The sequence below is a fragment of the Calliopsis andreniformis genome, chromosome 5, assembly GCF_051401765.1.
Source record: "Calliopsis andreniformis isolate RMS-2024a chromosome 5, iyCalAndr_principal, whole genome shotgun sequence".
NCBI lineage: Eukaryota > Metazoa > Arthropoda > Insecta > Hymenoptera > Andrenidae > Calliopsis > Calliopsis andreniformis.
In genome coordinates, this window is record NC_135066.1 from 8,300,735 (window position 1) to 8,320,048 (window position 19,314).

The 19,314-nt window shown below is 37.9% G+C and overlaps 1 protein-coding gene across 2 annotated transcripts in view; it reads left to right on the top strand.

Annotated features, from left to right (window-relative positions):
• The first annotated feature begins 1,296 nt into the window (after nucleotides 1-1,296).
• LOC143178863 (lachesin) overlaps nucleotides 1,297-19,314 on the top strand; it is a 56,605-nt gene continuing 38,587 nt past the window's right edge. Inside the window, exon 1 of one of the 2 annotated variants that reach the window (XM_076377772.1) lies at nucleotides 1,297-1,477. The gene's annotated coding sequence lies outside the window, so the exon portion shown is untranslated. The remainder of the gene's footprint in view (nucleotides 1,478-19,314) is intronic. The other variant, XM_076377775.1, reaches the window with a different exon arrangement.

A 19,314-nucleotide genomic window follows, 5' to 3' on the forward strand; every position in this document is an offset into this window, starting at 1 on the left:
TTTATCGTTGGTTATAAAATTACTACTTGTAGTTTTAGGACGTCCTATTTTCTCTTTCCTTTCATCTATTATTCTTCACTTTATTTCATTTCGCAATGTCTCACTGTTTCGCGTCACTCATCTGTGCTTTGTAAATTTCTTATGAAACAACAATACTCACTTATACTACCAGGAACGTCTGTATATCATAGAAATTGTTCACTTTAAATCACGATCTACGTTACTTTTTACTAGAAACTGACTCCTACTTTCTCAAATCACCGCTTGCGTTCATGTTTTATATATTTTCTATATTGTTCGTTACAGTATTCCTTCTTGCTTTAGCACATTTTCTGTCAATTACTTTAAATGTCACAAAGCATTCTTTGCGTTACTATTCTTTTTGTATGTACTTGTTGTTTTCAAGTTTTCGTGTCTTCCTGTATTACCTTTACTATTATTGAAATTTATTTTCACATTCTGCTTTAAGTATTGTACTTTTACGTTGATTATTCCCGTTACTTCCTAGTACATTTATATATAGGTAGTACTGTACCTATTTTCTTATTATTCCAGTGGCTATTCTACTGTACATTTTTTTAAATCGTTTATTCCATTTACTCTCATTTTGTACTACCTCCTATTTCCTCCTCCATCCACTGAGGACCTTGTTTGTAAACACAAAAATTATAACAAATAAAAGAACTTTGAATATTTAAGAATTAAAATATTTAAATATTGTAATATTAGAGTATTTAATATTTCTTTTATTATTTTTATTTTAATATCAACACTATGATTGCCACTTGTCGTCACATTTACATCACTTTAAGTGATTTTCGAAACCTAGCGATCGTCACAGCGTTAATATGTACTTAAAAACTTTCACCTTACCCATCGACATTGTCCAGTTCCATTTGTTTTAATTCCTCTCTATTTTATTTTCAACCCTATTGTACTATCCCCCATACCCTCAACATCATCCTTCTCTACACATTTCCCAAGAAATCCAGGCCTTCGTCATTTACCTCATTATCCCCTTCATCCCGATCCACACTTACCCAAGGCCTCCCTTTCTTCCGCGTATTTTTCTGCAAATTTCCCTCCGTTTGCCTTCTCAGTCATTTGCCTCTGTGCTTACACTCTCCGCTGGTCCTATTCTCCGCAGCTTCGGCGGTCCTCCCCCTCTGCCTGTTGCGTGCTCTCCGTCGCTCCTGCACTCGGGCGAGCTTGCGCGCCTCATCCTGGTGGAAGAGACCTCCTCGAGAAAGGAGGACCGTCAGGATCCCGATCAGTTTACCGGCATCCCTCAAACCGTGCGCGTACGCGTACGCTCGATCCTTCGCCGAGGATCACGTGCGTCCACACGACGCGAGCACTGGGACCGGAAGTCCCCTGCTGGGATATGTCAACGGGGATTTCTGTACCACGGGACACCCTCCAAGGCTCGCTGCCAGCCCCTGAGATATGAGAAACCACTTTGGGGACAAGGTCGCAGGTTTGAGAACATTCTTTTTTCCCCCCCCAAAATACCTGCACTACTTCGCCGCAGGAAACGTTGCTATTCGGTCTCGCGAAGCGCGGGGACGATTCGGTGGCTTCGCGAGTTTCGTGTTGAAAAGAAGTCTCATTAACGCCGATTCGAGATCCCCTCGAGTTTCTGTGAATCGCTGTATTCCGAAGCCGATGGAGAATGTATGTAACTTCGTGCAAGTTTCGCGCGGAATTTCTTCCTCCCGCCGCTGATAACTCGATTGCGCTCGTGTTAATGGAAGACTGACCAGCAGTGCGAAAACTTCGAACCTTTCTCGCGGGTACATTAATGCGTATTGATGTACGGCCGGTGTGGAAATTGCGTTCCACATTGTTGGAATCTTAACAGACGTTTCGCGATTGCTTTCGTTCGTCTGTCGTTTCCACGTTGAGTCTTCTTTGTTCGATGGGTGCAATCGCGTTTGTCACAGTCTGAATGCGGACTTTTATGAGAAACGATTCTTCGTCGGGGTGGTTTAAGTCCGATACGTCATCGACTACAGTGATACGTAGATAACAAGGTTCTGGTGGAGTACTGGTATCTCCTTTGCTTTCAATTGGCAAACTCGCGCACCAGAGTAATGTCCCTAAAACGTAACGCAGGTGAGATGGTTTTGCATAGAAAAACTAGCTAGAGAAGTCATTTTTTGATATTATGACTGCCATTATGGCATGAATAACAGTAAGTTACACGAGCATGAATGAGACTAATAAAAAATTATAATGACAGGTGGTAGAGCAAGAGAAGCATTATAGAATGAACATGGAAATGAACTAGAAATTAAAATAATTTTTTTAAAGCTAGAATTACTGTCGATGTAATAGAATTTTTAGTAAATTTAACGTGGCACTCAAAAAACTATAAACATATCTGAAGTCTGTTTTTATACTTTTAAAGAAATAAAAAATTCAGTGTGTGAGTACAATCTTTTACTTTTTTTTATGTCTATTTATAGGTCTGTAGAAAATTACAGGAAAATCATTTTTCACATTTCTTGGCTTCATTCTTTCTGTTCAACTTCTATATGTAACTGAGAAGCATATATCCATCATTCCACGTGATCGTAAGCGTTTTGTAGAAGTTCAAAAGTAAAATTTATGATCAAATAAACGCACGATTCAATTTCAAAAAAGCTTCTTTAAAAAAGAAATAATTTGCATAGCAAACCTAAATGAACCAATGTCGGTACGACCATTGAATCTGAGTATAACTAACAATACAAGTTACTAATTACAGCTTCGTTTTCAGGATTCTTACATCACCGTAATTTTCACGCACTCCGACGAAATTAGTTTCCCTCGCGACCTCTACGATTTTTTCCTAACGGTTCATTACAGCAGACCTTTCTTTGAAATGATTTTAAACGACTGCTTCTGTTAGTTTTACGAAACGCGCCACTTGTGCCTCTCAATTTACAAATTTCCCCATTAATCCATTAAGATAAACCGCGTTAGTGTTAATGAAATCGTGACCGCGTTGGTGTGAAATTAATTTAATTAAAATCCAGTGATACGACGCAATATTCAACTCGGCATGTAACGAAGCGGATCCGTGGCGTTTCGAAAACTGAGTTCTCGCATTCTCCAAATTTCCCGGCCAGACTCGAGTGGTCCTCCTCTCGTTTCGGCGAAGAATGACGTCCCCCTCGTCGCTGTTGGAAAAAGGGGAGGGAAAATTGTTGACCGGTTTTTCCGAAGCGTGCATCGAAACGCGAGGAAAGTAACGTGCGCGTGCTGTCCTTAGGCGTCGAAATAAATGGCGAAACGCTGCAGGAATAATTGGATTGGTACTTCTGTTCTGATGTCTTCGTTATCTTTTTTAATTGAGACGCGTTGTGTGCAGAGAAAAGCACGCGGCCAAGCGTGCTTGTATTACACGGAGGTTCGGTGGTAGCACCAACAGTAACTTCGTTTCAGTTTTGCTTGTACCACGTATCTATGTCGCATTATATTACAGATACACAATGTTCAATCAATGATGTATAAGGAACCTTGTTTTGTTGCGATTTGCTACATTGATTTCTGACCTCATTTTAGTCAGTAGGTTTTCTCTATGAATATTGAAGGGCATGGATGTGCATACAATAGGCTTGAGACGCAGGCTTGTATTAAAATATTTTTGAATCAAACATATTGTCTCATTGAGTATTTATCACAAAAGGAAGCTCGTTTTCTAGTGGTTTAATCATAATTCGATGAAATCAGTTACTCCGCTCGTTAGAGTTTTTGTTATCAACTCAAATAGAACCCAGAAGACCTATTTAATCATCGGTCTAGTATCCCTTCAGGTTTGTTTAAATGCAAGGTAATTGATTCGTGTAATATACTTACTTAATACCCTAAGAGCATTTCTAGTTGTAGACGCTTAATTATTCTCAATCAGCGTGAATATATTATCATCATTAATCCTCTTAGATCTTGTGTTCTATTGTTGATCTTTCAAAATGAAATAGCTTGCAAACTACTAATTGTAAGCTTGCTAAGTCGTTTCAGAGTACTGTGTATTTACTGATCAAGTTTTAACTAAACACAAATATTTTGAAACTTAAAACCTCTGACGAGTCTCTGAATAAAGTAAAACATATGGGAAAAGTTTAATTGGTAGGTAATATTTCATAAATTATTGGTTCATACATCAAAAAGCAGCATATCTGTTTTGAAGTGCTTTACAAACTGACAAATACTCGTTAAAATACAGATGTTACATTTAAGGCCTTTTCCTCGTGAGTTGTGAACTTATTTATGCTTTCTAAAAATTCAAGTATTTTTTGAGGTCATCTTTCTTATTAAGGAGTTCCAGAACTGATAAATAGATGACATAATGACTGATTTTCTGCTAAGATAAAGAAAGAGTGCGAGAAATTGATATATTCTATCCTTAATCCTACGAAGACGCTTATCGCCGACTTGAAAGTAATATTAGTGTCCAACTTAAAAGGACAAGGGAATATAATATTGAGAACGAAATCATGACGAAATTAAAATTCAGCATAGTGAACTGCATATCTCGAGTAGTTTCTCGATCATTTTCTTAATTTACGATAATTGGCCAGTTAGTATGAATCTTTTAATCGTGGAAATAGCACGAGGAATTTCCTTCTCTTCTTTTTACTCCTGCGCATTTCACGGATCGTGAGCAGGGAAATATGACATATACCCACACAAAACGGTAAAATTTTACAGTCCGCTATGGATAATATTTATGCTTCGACGGTTCTGAAATATAATTCACAGGAGGATGCGTCTGTTAGTTGGCTCTAAATAATGATGGCTTATGGATCTTCACGTAATATATGATTCACTTTCAATGCCTGTCTTCCGAAATGCTTTTCTTTCACGGTTCGATTACTGCATCACAAGTCGTTCAATAAAGCTTCACTGTTCTACGGTTGGTATTATTCAACCAGTTAATCGAATTCTATTTTTACTGTAACGAGCCAGACATGTTAAATTTTCATTTAATTGTAAATTTACAATAACACAAATTTAAACAACTTTTGATTTTGCCTCTACCTGATCTTGATCTTATTCCTGTGATGAATAGAGCTGTATAAATGATCGTCATATGTCAGGAGGAGCATTTGCAGAAAATAATATGAGGAGCAAAATTGAAAAATTGGAAAAGTTTAAGAATCTGAAGGAAGTATAATTTTCTTTTCTCCTGAAAAGTTACATTTTTGACACATTGTTTTCTATATAGACTTCACATTTTGACAATACATCTGAAAATTTTTAGTGTCTGACTGACGACGTACTCCAAATGTCGACCATTGCACGTGCATTCTCGTAGAATAGTACAACAAAAAATAGCGCAACAAAATTTGCCATTTCTCGTAAACTCGACAAGTCTATGCGCTACCTGATAATTAGAGGGAAACTCATTAAATTAGCTTGCAACTTGAAACCATACACCTACACACTTTAGATTTAATTAATTTAATCAATTCATTGAAGTGATGTACAGAGGATAATTTATTCCTGAATTTATATCCAAAAAGCCTTTCTGTTTCTTGCTATGGATTCCCTTAATCAATTCAATTTGGCAGTACTATTTTATATTTTGTATTCTATTAATGTTCTGCCACAGGTAGAGTATTTTAATTCATAACAAGCAATTATTACCTACATAACAGCTACTCCTAGATCCATAATCACATTTCAAGGTTTTGATTTTAACTTGCAATTCTATGCATTTTACAGATATGATAGCTTTGAAATTATTTCAAAATGGCTCATTTTGAAATTGCACTGTCTTTCAACTCATCAATTCGGTTAAAAAAAAAAAGTTGTGTTTGAGTCATGTTTCCTTTTAGTGTCTGCAGCTATAATTTTTTATTTATGGTAAGGTAATGTGTACAATTGTTGACTCCAGTACAATGATTGACCCTTATCCTAAAAAAGGCAGTAAATATAATACCCATTACATTCCTAAAAAAGGTCCTAAAAAAGTAGTAAACGTAATGGGTATTATATTTACTGCTTTTTTAGGAGGGAGGGAGTTAATCATTGTCTGGGAGTCAACAACTGTTTACGTTACCCTACGTCAGTCAATGTGTTAACCACCACTTCTGTTAATTGTTAAAACAAGTATATCACTACTCGTGCTAGCAAACGCACAACAGGCAACAATCAGGAGTTGCGGAAAGTAGTTTCCACGCATCTACGTCTTTCGGGAACCCTCAAGGCAAGTGCTGTTCGCCAGTTGCACAAATTTGTCATATAAATCTGAAGGCCGTTTCCTTCTCGCCTGGGACGGTATCGTTCTCGCGAATTTCAGATGCAGTCTGTGCCTTTTTTCGAAGCAACGGAACATACATCAAGTCGTGATCCAGTTCTTCTGAGTCTCAGCTTTTTCAATGGCCGACCAAGAACTGCTGAGCGCGCGTCGAGGCGCTGCTCCCTTATCAAATTTTTCGTTCAGCTGGTCCTCTCCTCTGTATCGTTACCGTTTGCGTTCTTCATCTTAATGTGACATTCCCTTTTTAAGATGAAACGATGCGAGACATGTTCATTAGCCTGAGGAGACTCGTGTTTAAATTGAAGAATGTGGACTTTGAGAGTGAGTGGGTTAAGAAAAGGAAACTGACTCTGTGTTCGTAGATGTTTCTTTTAAAGTACAGTAACATGTTCTATTATACGAACATTCTGCTATATTCAAACTTCTATTTTGCTGAACTATGGAGAAAAGCAGTATCTACTAAAAATATTTTGTAAATAGGAGGTAATGGATCTTTTGGACTTTTGGCAGCTATTACAGAAGGGTGATTCCGTTTTCTTTAATACATATTCGTGTATAATTTTGAAGTAGTCTGTTCTTAGCCGAGGCATTACTGCTTTCTTTTTCCTATTAAGTTCTGTATTTGGGATTTCTTAAGAAAAATCTTTAACTATATTGTGGATTTTTCTCTTGTTCGATGTGATCCACGTTCACTTCCATTCTTCCTTGATATAGCTTTTTTCATGTTTTATAAGCTCTTGGTAAGATATAGGGTCCATAGAATTTAATGGAACTGTTGCTGCTTTCTTGAAATTAGAGTCTGCTTTTTCATATCCGATTATTCCTTGATGCGATGGTGTCCAAGTAATATTAATATTTTTGTTTATATTGGCGAGTTTATGTTTTTCATTATTTCGATTAATAACGTGGAAGTACTAATAACTAGGATTAGTAACATGTCCAAATACTAATATACGGTAGCGTATACTGAAAAGCGAACAGTTTGTGACAAGATAATACTGTACAAGGGTGCATTTTCTGAGTGAAACCGATTTCAGAAATTTTGTCTTCCTCATGTTGGAGCTTCTTGAAATTCACCTTCATCCGCGATTCGCAAAAACTTTCCTTGTCTTTATTTTCGGTTCACCGGTAATGAGCAGTTAATTTCTTTTTTTTACAGACTACGTGCAGGACTGGCGCGGCCTGCTGTTTCGGACCAAGTTAGATTGCGTTGCGGTTTACGGTTTTTCCGCTCGAGGAGCGAGTATCGATAATCCGTATGTCTCTACGTGTTGCTCACCCCGTGTTACAGCTTCACGCGGTTTCCTTCTTTTTCTTCGCCGATCCTGAAGCTCGTTTGCATAAATGTTAGGAGTTCGAGGGAAGCTGGAATAATGTTTCCGAGTTTTAATGCTATGGAAATAATATCTTGTTACATAAACGTGGACCTATCGGAGAGAAGTTGGTTACTTTAATCGATTTAATGGTAACTAGAAAAGGATTCAATTGCAAGGGGCAGTCATGTAGCCCTTTTATACTAGGTGATTAGTATCTAATAATCTATCCTTGATAGCTCTCAGCTCGCGTACTTTTAATAGACCAGCTGTTGATTGTTAGAAATAATGAAACGTTCGCTGATTAGTCTGTACCTTCTATTACAGTCCACATGGTAACTTGGGATTCTGATTCTCGATTACTTGATCCGTTACAGTATGTTCAACCGTATACATATTATTATTTAGAGTAAACATTCACTGTCGTAATTTATATACCTATCTGTTTCATAGCTACCCTGCCAGAGACTGCTTCTCTCGCCACGCATTTAGTTATCATTACTACACTGTTTACATTCAAAATGATGCTGGAAATACTCATTTACGATATCGAATATCTGTAAATAATAGAAGTCAATTTTACAGCGAAAGGATTGCTTGTAGGATTTATATTGATTAGACATTTTTTACTCCCCTCGGTGAGTACAAAGCCCTTAAAAATTTTGGACCCCTTGTTTTACCGCCCGTTATACTAGCGTATACCACTCAGAATGGTGGATTTATTGTAGAATTGTTGTTACGGTATGGAACAGTTTTGGAAAACACAGCGAAAACAAGAATCAAATAAAAATGTAATTCTTACGAAAAAAAGGATTCGAGATTAAAACAAAGTTAATCCCAACAGTGAATAAAGATTGATTGCGACTGTAGAACTAACATGATTCTTGATTACATTACAAAAATACTGTTCGCTCTGGATGACAAAAAAAGTTCCCAATTTTTCTTATTATCCACCCTAGCTTCATAATATTTCTAATAACTGAAGAGTATTTCTCAGCGAGCGCAGGGTTGAATTCCCGATTAAAATGCCCGACGCACAGTAAAAATCCCAGTATTTCAAAAGTTCCTTTTCAGTTTCGCGAATACTCAGGAACGACGAAATCTGATGCATTATCCCGCTGGTACGTAGAGAAACAGATAATTGTACGCCTTTGAAAATTAGCTAGTGCCCACAGTTCGGGAACAGAGGTGGGGGAAAGAGCGTCCTTTTCGAGATCTCGAGCAAAAAGACGTCTACGCGCGCGTTTCAAAGGAATTTCTGAAACAGTCCACCGTGTATTCCCCGAAGGGGCGTCGAATGCAGCCGTATTCAGCGGCAGAAAACTCAATTCCTTTGAACTCGTTACTTGTGCCGGCCCGCTATTTTGCCAATTCCAGTCCCACGATTTAACTCGACGCCCATTTAACCACTGTTCGCGGACACGCGAGAAGAAAGCACAAACGTCGCGCGTAGACGATATCGAGAGGACAAACAAGGTGAAAACATAGTCAATGGGAGGATCAGCTTTTATCGACTTTTTCTTATTTATTTTCGAAATTGCGTTTGCTATACCATGATTGTTCAGCTGGGTATGTCGTGTACACTACACGACATAGCTTCATACAGGAAAATAAAAGTAATAAATTTGATAATTTTCTTATAGACACATTTCTTACAGACACTATTATCCAAACGTTTTATTATCTGGATGTTCTCTTATCCGAACAGCGTTTCGTAGCGATGCTTATATACAATGTAATAGGTATATATTTTTCTGGGTTCAGCCAATGAAATTCTAATCATAATAATTCAGTATGAAACTGACAAAGTACTTACGTGTTATAATAACAAGGAACCTGAACGTTTAGTTTTAACTGTTGAAGTAAAATTTGACAGGGGGTTCGACGATCAGGGTCAGAAATTTGAAGAAGGGATTCTACTTGTTGAAATAGGACGAAAATCAAGAATAACAAAAGTAGGTTTGGGACTTCGTTTCAGAATTATTAATACTTAAGAAAACCCTTAAAATTCGCGTGAAATGTGTCTGACTTGGGACTTATTCTACTGCCGACGTGTACTAGGCCAGGTTGAACAGAACGAAATCAGTAAAATAAGCCCTTCCAAGTCAGACACATTTCACACATGTTTTAGGTATTTGCTCAAAAATTAATAACTATAAATTGAAGCTCCAAACACAATTCTGTGTATTGTTATATTCATCCCAAAGTAACAAATTATAAATACATATTATATATGTGTATAACAAAATCAAAAACAATTTTATTATGTAGGGTGTTTCAGAAATAAGTAACCAAGCTTTGGTATCGTATTATACTTTTCCTGAGGATAAAAAAAGGTCATGTAAACATAAACTCCGAAATTTTTCCTTTTCGAGAACTTGCATGTGACGGAATTCAAAATACCTAGACTAGAATTTTCGTTCAAAAACGTTTCGAAAACGTCGATACCAAGCGTATATCATTACACAAGGATATCATTTTCAGCAGTCTTTTTTAAAGTAAATCACAAGCATTTCTAAGCTATTGTCTCGCATACAAAAAGGGTTTATATCTCGAGAAGGAAGTGCTACTGAACCTACGTTTGTATAACCTTTTTTCATCCTTAGGAACAGTAGAACACGATACCAAAGTTTGCCCTCCTCCTTTTGAAACGCCTTGCCCAATAATATTTTACTACGTAGTGCAAACCCAATTTTAGGCGAAATGATTTACTCCGTTTACAAGTAATATTTGACTTCTGCTTGAATTCTGCAAATTTTCATATTAATCTACGAGTCAGGTCAGATCATTCAGTAGATAAGAACATTTCGTATAATGTTGCGTATTTCATCCAATATTTTGTATTATCGTACATTGTATTTTGAGTAATAATTGAGCATTAAGCTGTGTTTATACTACATAACAAAACATTAATTTATAACAAATTTGTTTCTAACTTTGTAATCAGATAACATAAAATTCGTAATATTATATAAACACAGGCAAACAGTCCATACCTTTGTATGGACTCTTCTGAAAAAGGTTTCTTCATCGTTTTTGGATGTACCTACAATTAATTCCTGAAATGGATCTCACAAATTACAGGGCACCCTGCATAGTAAAATCTCAATTACCTGAAGTACCACGAGATTCATATCTGAAGAACCCTTTTAATAGCTGGACTCATTATATTTGGCAGAATATTATTAGATCATTGTTTAAGCTTTAATCGATGTTTTACTGGCGTTGTTATTACACCGAATTTACGCAGTACTGACGATGAGCAACAGAAACTGAATAATCGGCGTCATTGTAATTCTCGGAGAAAAACTTGGAGATTTATTCATCACACCTGTGTCGAGAGGTGTCATACCTATGTCACATAGGTATGTTTCCATGAGATACGAAGGTAAAGGCGTGTGGTTCAATAGCTTCGGACCCTGGAAACATTTTTCTGCTGCATTAAAGGTCAGGAATGCGTAGAGCATCGAGGAATCCTGGCTCGGTGTTTATCACCAGGAAAGGGACAGAGAAATAGGGGGAGAGATAGAGAGAGAGTGAGTGAGAAAGAGAGGGGGGTCGAGAGACTTCCCAGCGGGGAATTGTAATTCCTGTTTATCATGGAAATAAAAACGTTAATGCGGACCCGCGGGCTCGTTTCACGAGGAAATGAATAACGATTGCAGATAGCGAATCGGTATCTCTCGATGTTCATTTATCGGGGAATGAGACCATGTTTTCCGGAGCTATGGTACTTTTTGCTGTTTTGTGGAGCCTTCCTTGTCTTTCTTTTTACCCTAGTCTTTTTTTTTTCCTCGCTGAAAAAATGTTTGATAAAGAGGCATCGTTTAATCGAATACGCTTCGATTTTTCTAGAGATTTATTTACCACGCTGTCCTAATCGCACGCGTGTGGAAACTCTCGACTGGTTTGTGAATCGTAATCATGCTGCCTAGGGAAAATTCATTAACACGTAATTTAGAATCACGACGTGCAATACGATGTCAATGGAGGAAAATGAAAATTTTGAGCCAGTTGTGGAAAAATGAGGGAAAGAACAAATGTGAAAATAACGAAAACATAGTCAAGTAGATAAACAATGATATTGCTCGTGAAATATGGGGCATTGAGTTTACGATTTATTATATCGAAAGTTTACGGAAATCGATTTTTAATGTAAAGACACTGAACTCGACATGCACCCAAAAGAATTGAAACTAGGTATCCAAGTAGTCATTGGAGAAAGTATAGAGGTAGTCAGAGATTTGACAACGAGATTTGACAGAACTTGTCGTTTGTCCTGTGGAAAAAGCAGCCGAAGCGACGTCGACGAAAGACGTCGTAAAAAAGATCAATGATAGCTTGCCAATGTATCTCACGAAACGACCATAAATGTGAACGTAAGTGGTTCAACCTTCATTCAGTCCTCGTTACCTCTACTTTGCGAATCTACTGACGGGGCATTATTCGTAGCATCGCCACAAAACCCATATTCTCGCGTCTTTTCGCCTGATTCGCTGGAGCATACGATCTTCAAAGAATGGTACTCGATCCTCCAAGAATCGATATACCCTTGCGTTAAAACTTCGACAAAAATTCATGATCCTTTGCAAGAGCGCTCAAAATTGGCTTTCATATCGCCTTTACGTACTTATCTACATGTATTATCTATGTATATGTATACAAGAAACCCACTGACATCAGGCTATGTCCTGTTTAAGGGGTTCCATTGAAATGGCCAACTGCAGTATTAACCAACGACAGCAATAGCAGACGATAGTACTGTACTTAAGAACCACTTTAACTCAAGTTCTTTTTTGTTATTTTTTAAGAGAGCATTTCTTAACATAGTATTACATAAATAGATTTGTGTTACTCTTGGTGAATTCTGTTATTGAAGTCTATGTCGGTGATTTTAATGACACTGTAACTCTCGTTTGTTCCAAATTCTTCTATTCCATATGCTTTACGTGCACAGTGTTCGCAAACTAATAACTCCATATGATCAAAGTCGAATCCTCGCAGTCAGAATCCTCACAGTATCGCCTTCGCCTCGGAAGAATTTATTTTCCCCAGTTTGCTTGAACTTACCGTTGAATTTGGAATAAAATTTCCTGACGAAGGATCAGTCCACGGCCTTGAAACCCCTTTTTCCATTTTTACGAGCACCGAAAACAGAGCGGCGCTGCGACGTGACTGTCAGCAGAAAAATTCGAGGCGTGTTACAAAAAGCCCTGACTGAGCAATCGAGCGCAAAAATATCGTTATGTAAGGATTCTGGCAACTGTCAAATCTCCTTTGCCGGACTGCTCGACAGAAGGCTCTCAAAATAATTTCGGGAAAATCTTCAGCCTCTTTGTGTGTGTGCACACGCGACAGAGTGAACAGCAGTTTAACCTTCGCACCTCCACCGCGCAGGGCTGCCTAAAAGGTGGGAGAGTAGGCGAAGGTATACACGAGAATACACAAGCAACCAGGATGTTGGAGAGGAATTCTTCTTCAAATATTTACTGGGAAATGTGGACGTATCCCGACTTGGACCAACTTCGACATTAGAGGCCAAATATACAGGCTGACGTGGGAGAGAGGAATAGCAAGAAAGGTTAAGAAAGATCGAAATTGTGATTTGCTGACATCAGATATTCCTGCTATGGTAAAACTGGAAACCGGAGGTAAATGACCTAATTAAGGAGTTCACAAGTGATTATCTTAATGTAGGTTATCCGAGCGTTCCTTTTTATCAAAAATTATCTATTAAAGCCATGTTCATTTGAATAGAAATCTTTAGGAAGAAATTAGGATCAATGCCTTGGAAAAGTATTTGACAATGTTCCATTACTATAGGCTTACAACTTACTCTCCCATGATATCGTCTAAATAATTATAGTCAGTCACAGAAGTCTGCGTACACTATATTATAAGGAAATTCAGTTAACTAATAATGGATTACACATAGTATAATTTCTTATTTAATGAGAAATCTTTTTGAGGAGGAGAAATCAATCTCCAAAGTTTCAGCACTGCCTCATATTTTGCGTTTTGAGAATATTGTCCTCCAACGTAAAGCACCGAATCTTCTTTCCACCATTTCATCGTCAATGTTACCAATATTTCTACTTGTATCTTAAATTGGTTGTCACATGGTATCCAGAATTAAGCCAGAAATTGAAACTGACAGAAGGCAAGCCTGAAAAAACAGCCATCTAATTTATTGGTAGACAGTAAGAATTGATCAAGAGTATATCGGCGAAACAAATCCTGTCGTGAAATTAATTAAGATTGGTTGGGTTCCCCACTTATTATATCAAAAAGCTAGACACTGTAGGTTGGACAGGCGCATCGTTGCTGTAGGTAAGGAATCCCAAGAAGATTTATGAACAGGAGGCGAGAGTCTGTGCTCTGACTTCGACGTGAGCCAGATCTATAGACGTTGCCCCGACGCCGGCGTCGGCGTCGTTCCTCTACGAAGGCCAACGAGAACTTAAGGCGGGGAATATACCTGACGTACCTGGGATATATATCGCTTGGTACATCTCTCAGCCTCTGTACCCTGATTTATTTTACGCCGACGCGCAGACACCGTCTACAATTTCGAAAAGTCAGCAAACTCTTAGCGTACTTGCGCTTACCTTGCATGTAAATGCGGGATTTCTGGAATTTCGGCTAGTACTGTCGGGGATAAACACTTATCGCACCAGCTCCCATGTTGCGATGACAGACAGGAATACCCTTTTCACTTGGAATACTGGAATCTTCAAGTATTTTCTGCGCCCATATTTTATTCACTGAACATTGTTATCGACTCTGGTTCTCAGAGGTAAATTGTGTTAGAGTACTAGGTGCAGCGTTTTTGTTTCGTATGGAACGCGCAAGTGATTTGGAACAATTGTGAAGCGAAGGAGTGCATTATCTTTGCTCTGCGTAGGTACATACACTCTCGTTGGAAAGTGTTAGAACATCTATTTCCAATGAATTTTGCAATATAAAGAATCGATATGAAATTATTTCTTTTTAGAAATTTCGAGTGTACATAATAGAATCATACAGAAAATATACTGTGCGTGTGCAGTAACAGGTGTCAGAAATTTAACAGAGCGATTCTAGAAGGCTAAAATGAAGAACAGTAAAATTGCATTTGCAGTTCTGTTTTCGATTTATTAGAAATGAAAAACAGCTAAAATCTACTATGTCTGACTCAACATAATCTACCAATGTATTCTACTAGCACCGCTGCGCCTGACCTCGTACGCGCCGTCAGTAGAATAAGTCTGTCTAATCTAAGTCCCTAATTAGGTACATTTTATCTATTAATATACATACATATACTCTAATATGATATAAAACAGAATATGTAACATTTAGAGAAATTCATTAATAGTTTTATAACTATTTCCAAATATTTATTGTAATCCAACAAATATCCTAATTCTTTCAAGCTGGGCTGTATGTAAAACATTACTTTTCAAAATTGCTACGCTGGCGCTATCCTAGTGATTTTTTTCTTCGCTCTTCTTCTGAATTCATAACTGTGTTTTGAGTTCTCTAACCCAAAAGAGCCTGAATTTTTACCTGAATATATTCTTTCTGTAATTCGATCAGGTTAATTTCGGTTAACAGTAAAAACTTAATGTCGTGAAAAGTAAAAATTCAGCATGCACTCTGTAACGAACACATTGTAATAAATGGATAGAAGATAAATCAAAGGATAGCTTAAGAAACGGAGAAGGAAATTGCGTGTTTCAGTGAGCTAGAGAAAAAGAACTGCTGGGATCGCGTTTCCTTCGTTCCCAAGATAAATACGTATTACTTTAGGGCCCTTTGCGGTTTGTAGCACAATGTTTTCACAATTTTTCTCTCGCTCCCATGTCGCTGATGATCAAACGTTCTTCCATACAATCCTCGTACGTGTATTTTCGAGTTTGTCACGTGTGTTTCCCGTAGACTCCACCATGGGGAGCACCGACGGAATTGCCAGAGTTGCACAGACCACGTTCTCAAGGGCTTGAAATTTTAAATAAACCGCGGACCTGGAGATTCCACGTGTGCAATCTGTACAAGCACTCGCGCCAGGTAATTGTTCGAGTGAGATGAACTTCGTCCTGCACGCGTCTTTCGTGACAGCTTCGTGCGAGTCTTGATAGGAATTATTATCTGACAGGGGAATAATCACACATTCAAATTCAAATCTTTAAAGTGTATAATAAAAGTGAGTGGCATTTTCAGAATATAAGTTGCCAACGACAGAACAATGAGAAATGTTCATGATCACACGTGTCCTGTGACGTTAAGTTTTTTAATTATACGCTATTTTGCGTCACTTAAAATACATACTCGTTCAGGATATGTACGTAGAAAACAGTCATTGCTGCCTGCATCAGCTGGTCGAATGTTCTGAACAAATGTCGCACGGTGCATACTTTATTTTCCTCAACTACTACTGAAGCGAAATTAACGAAGTTAATTAATAACTTTCCCTGGTGCTTAAATATATTTAAATTTAGATCATTAAATAAAATGTTTTAGGCTAAGAGGATTTAGTAGTAAAGATATTTTGAGTGAAACCAAATGTGATTTACTCTAGATAATTATTTCTCTTTTATTCTTTTGAAGATTGTGTTTCTGAAATTCTGTCTCATATTTTCTTTATTCATTCTTGGAGAAAGTAAAATGTGGCACTAAAATCTCTCATTTTTGAAGCACCCTGTATGATACATCGGACTTCACTCTCGTTTTTACATTCAGGAAAAATGGTTGTCAAATACAAACTGTGATATGACTGCAGTTTGGAAAAATATTATTTTATATTAAATCGATAACTCTTATTTGGTATCACGAGGGTCCATAACAACGAGACAGTGTATGTGCAATTGAAACACATGATCAATGTGGCGTGGAGTAATCTCTGTACAAACTGCGGTCATAACACAGTAGTTGAAAAGCACTTTGTCTAGCACCGAAAACGAAAGTGAAGATCGATGTACCTGCGGAAATATAGAAGCAACCCTGTTGCACCCTATTTTCTTCGCATTCTATTGTTTCATTGTCATAGCGGAGAATATTCTCTAACAAAATATGATTATTTTTGCTCATATGCATTTAACAGATTTTCAAAATAAAAGAATAGAGAATGTAAAATAATATGAATTCGTTCTTCTCTATGTGCAATAGAGAAATAATGCAAACTCAGTTTTGTATAAGTTCGACTGAAAACCTCGATTTCTCATGTAATATATGAAATTCATATGTACTGTTAATAAATAATTAAAAGTCAGTTCTATATTAAAGCTCCATCATGGGCATTTCACTTGATCAAATCGTGTAAATCAAGTCCCAGCAAAAGTCCAGTGCTCGCAAAAACAGCACCCAAATCATCCCGCTTCCCAAATAATTTCCGTGAAAAGCGAAGAAAAAACGAAAACAAAACAAAAGTACTTTCCTCATTATTCTTGCCACTCACGGAGCCAGCATCGAACGCATCTCTCATCCTCTCCCCCAGCAAGGGCGGCATCTAAATTCTAAATTCTACACGGGGCTGCAACGAGACACCAATACGCGGCCGCAAGTTTTCTAAAACTCCGAGAGGAGGAAATCGCAAAAACACATAGGGCGCAAGGTGTCGAGAGCGACTCACTGCCGAGTTCTCGACCAAACGGCATAAACAAAGGGGCGAATCAAAGAGCACCAGACGGGGAAAGTCTGGGGAAACTTTTCAGAATCGAACATGACTTCCTTCAGAGGCTCCATTATGAGAATGCGATCCCCACCGCGTTTGTTTTCCCGATTCTCTGTTCTTTGTGTCCTCCAACAGGACCCGACTATAACTTCTCCATTCGTTTTGCTATATTTACTTGCAAAGGGAAAATGTTTAGTCTCTAAAAGCATTTTGGGCCGAAGAATACGTTATAGTTGCTACATATATCTGGATAGAACTACTCAAAAGGAATTCAATAGTATTGTTACCCGTTCGTGAATAGTAATTGGGCACCATTGCTATAACTCTATGGGAATCTCTTCATTAAAATGTTTCAGTGAAGAGTATAATACAGCTTTGGAATCAAACGAAGCAGTTAAAAATGATTTTTTGTACAAATAAAGTAACTTTTATCACATCTTGAGCTAGTTATGATATCAAATGATAGAGGGAAGGAGCATGAAATATATATCAATATGTGGGATAACGTAGCTCGATAGAGTTCAAAGGAGTAGCTACTGTATTTGTCCATATCTCTCTGCATGTTCCTCTTACTGTGCCTTCAGATTCAAATACGCTGTAGAGAAAGAATTTTTCTACATTAACTGAGGAATTATTTTTTTTATTTGAGTTTAGTAAGATTAAAAAAGGAGTGTTATTAAAAAACTATTATTATTCAATTATTATTGAAGAACGAAGGCAGATGAAACACAATGCAATAAGACATTTTATGCTCCAGTTTAGATCTCCTACCACGCTTTAAGGTATCAAAGACTATATTTGTTGCACCCTGTATATGCATAAGTACTTTTACGTAATTAGTGTCCATGAATGTTAGAATGTCAGAATGTCAAGGTCACTTCGGGAAAAGCGATTAAGGAGAAATTTGCCCTCACAATTTGACAATTAGTCTCTGGCGTGCCGTGGTACTTGTCGTGTAGAGGTGCCTGAGTCCCGAGGGGTCTACATTCAGGTAAGGAGAACGGTGCTCGACTCCACCTTTGAGCAGAGCGGCTATTGTTTATGACTGGCTTAGCAGGTGTGCAGTACGATGCTGTGAGTGGGTCAATCGTGACGCTCCGCGGATGATACGTAGGAATCAAGCTTCAATAAACAAAATTCGTAATTGCTCGATCCTATAGTCAAGTTTATTTGCTAAAGTAAATGTCCTAATACCTGGAAGATTATAATGTCGAATATCCTAGTCAGTGGATAAGCTAAAAATGCATGTCAAAACACTTGAATTGCACTTTACTAGCTGAATTTTAGAGAAAAGAAAGATGTAGAGGAAACACTTGCAACTTTTTCTGAGGAAAATTTGTGCAACATAAATTCGTGAGTAAACGTCTCATAATTCAGGAAATATTGTAAGCTCTGCATATCTTTTCACAAAGACTTTTGCAAGTGCTAAACTTACAACCCCTATAGTGAAGGTTTCTTTACCATAGGAAGATCCAGAAATGAAAATCCCATCTCCAATTTGATTAACTGCTGCAATCAGAAGTATGCAGAATTAATTTTATAGCGAGCAATAATTCTACGTCAGCTGTGGAGCCATCGTAGTATATGCCCCTGATGTTAATGTCCCCATAATCTGAATATCGTTCTTTATAAGCTGGCACCAGCTACCGCGAGTTTCTCTAATTTCACGTTACATTAATCAATCGATCGTTAGCCGCGGAATAGACGTCATCCCGTGGATGGGTGCTCAGGAACGGTCATTAGTCAGAACCGTCAAAGACAACGGCTGCGGGACCCGCGACGACTTTCTCTTCGACGACTTATTTCCTGACGAACGTCGTGTACCACTTCCAAAAAAGCGAACGTGGACTCTTCTTTTTCCTCTTCCCCCTTTTTCTTTTTTTTTTTCACCATGCCGCCTGATTTAATGGTGGAACGTAGATGTCCGGCTGGTTAAAAACAGTTCCCTGGGATATCGTTTTCTGAAACACTTTCGATTATAGAGCGAAAATAGGAAGCGTCGAGGAGCGTTCGCACACGAAGCCGCCGCTGTTTCGCCAACGAGAAAACACAGGTGGCTCCCAGGGATCTGCTTTTATCAGCGCTATGAACATCTACGG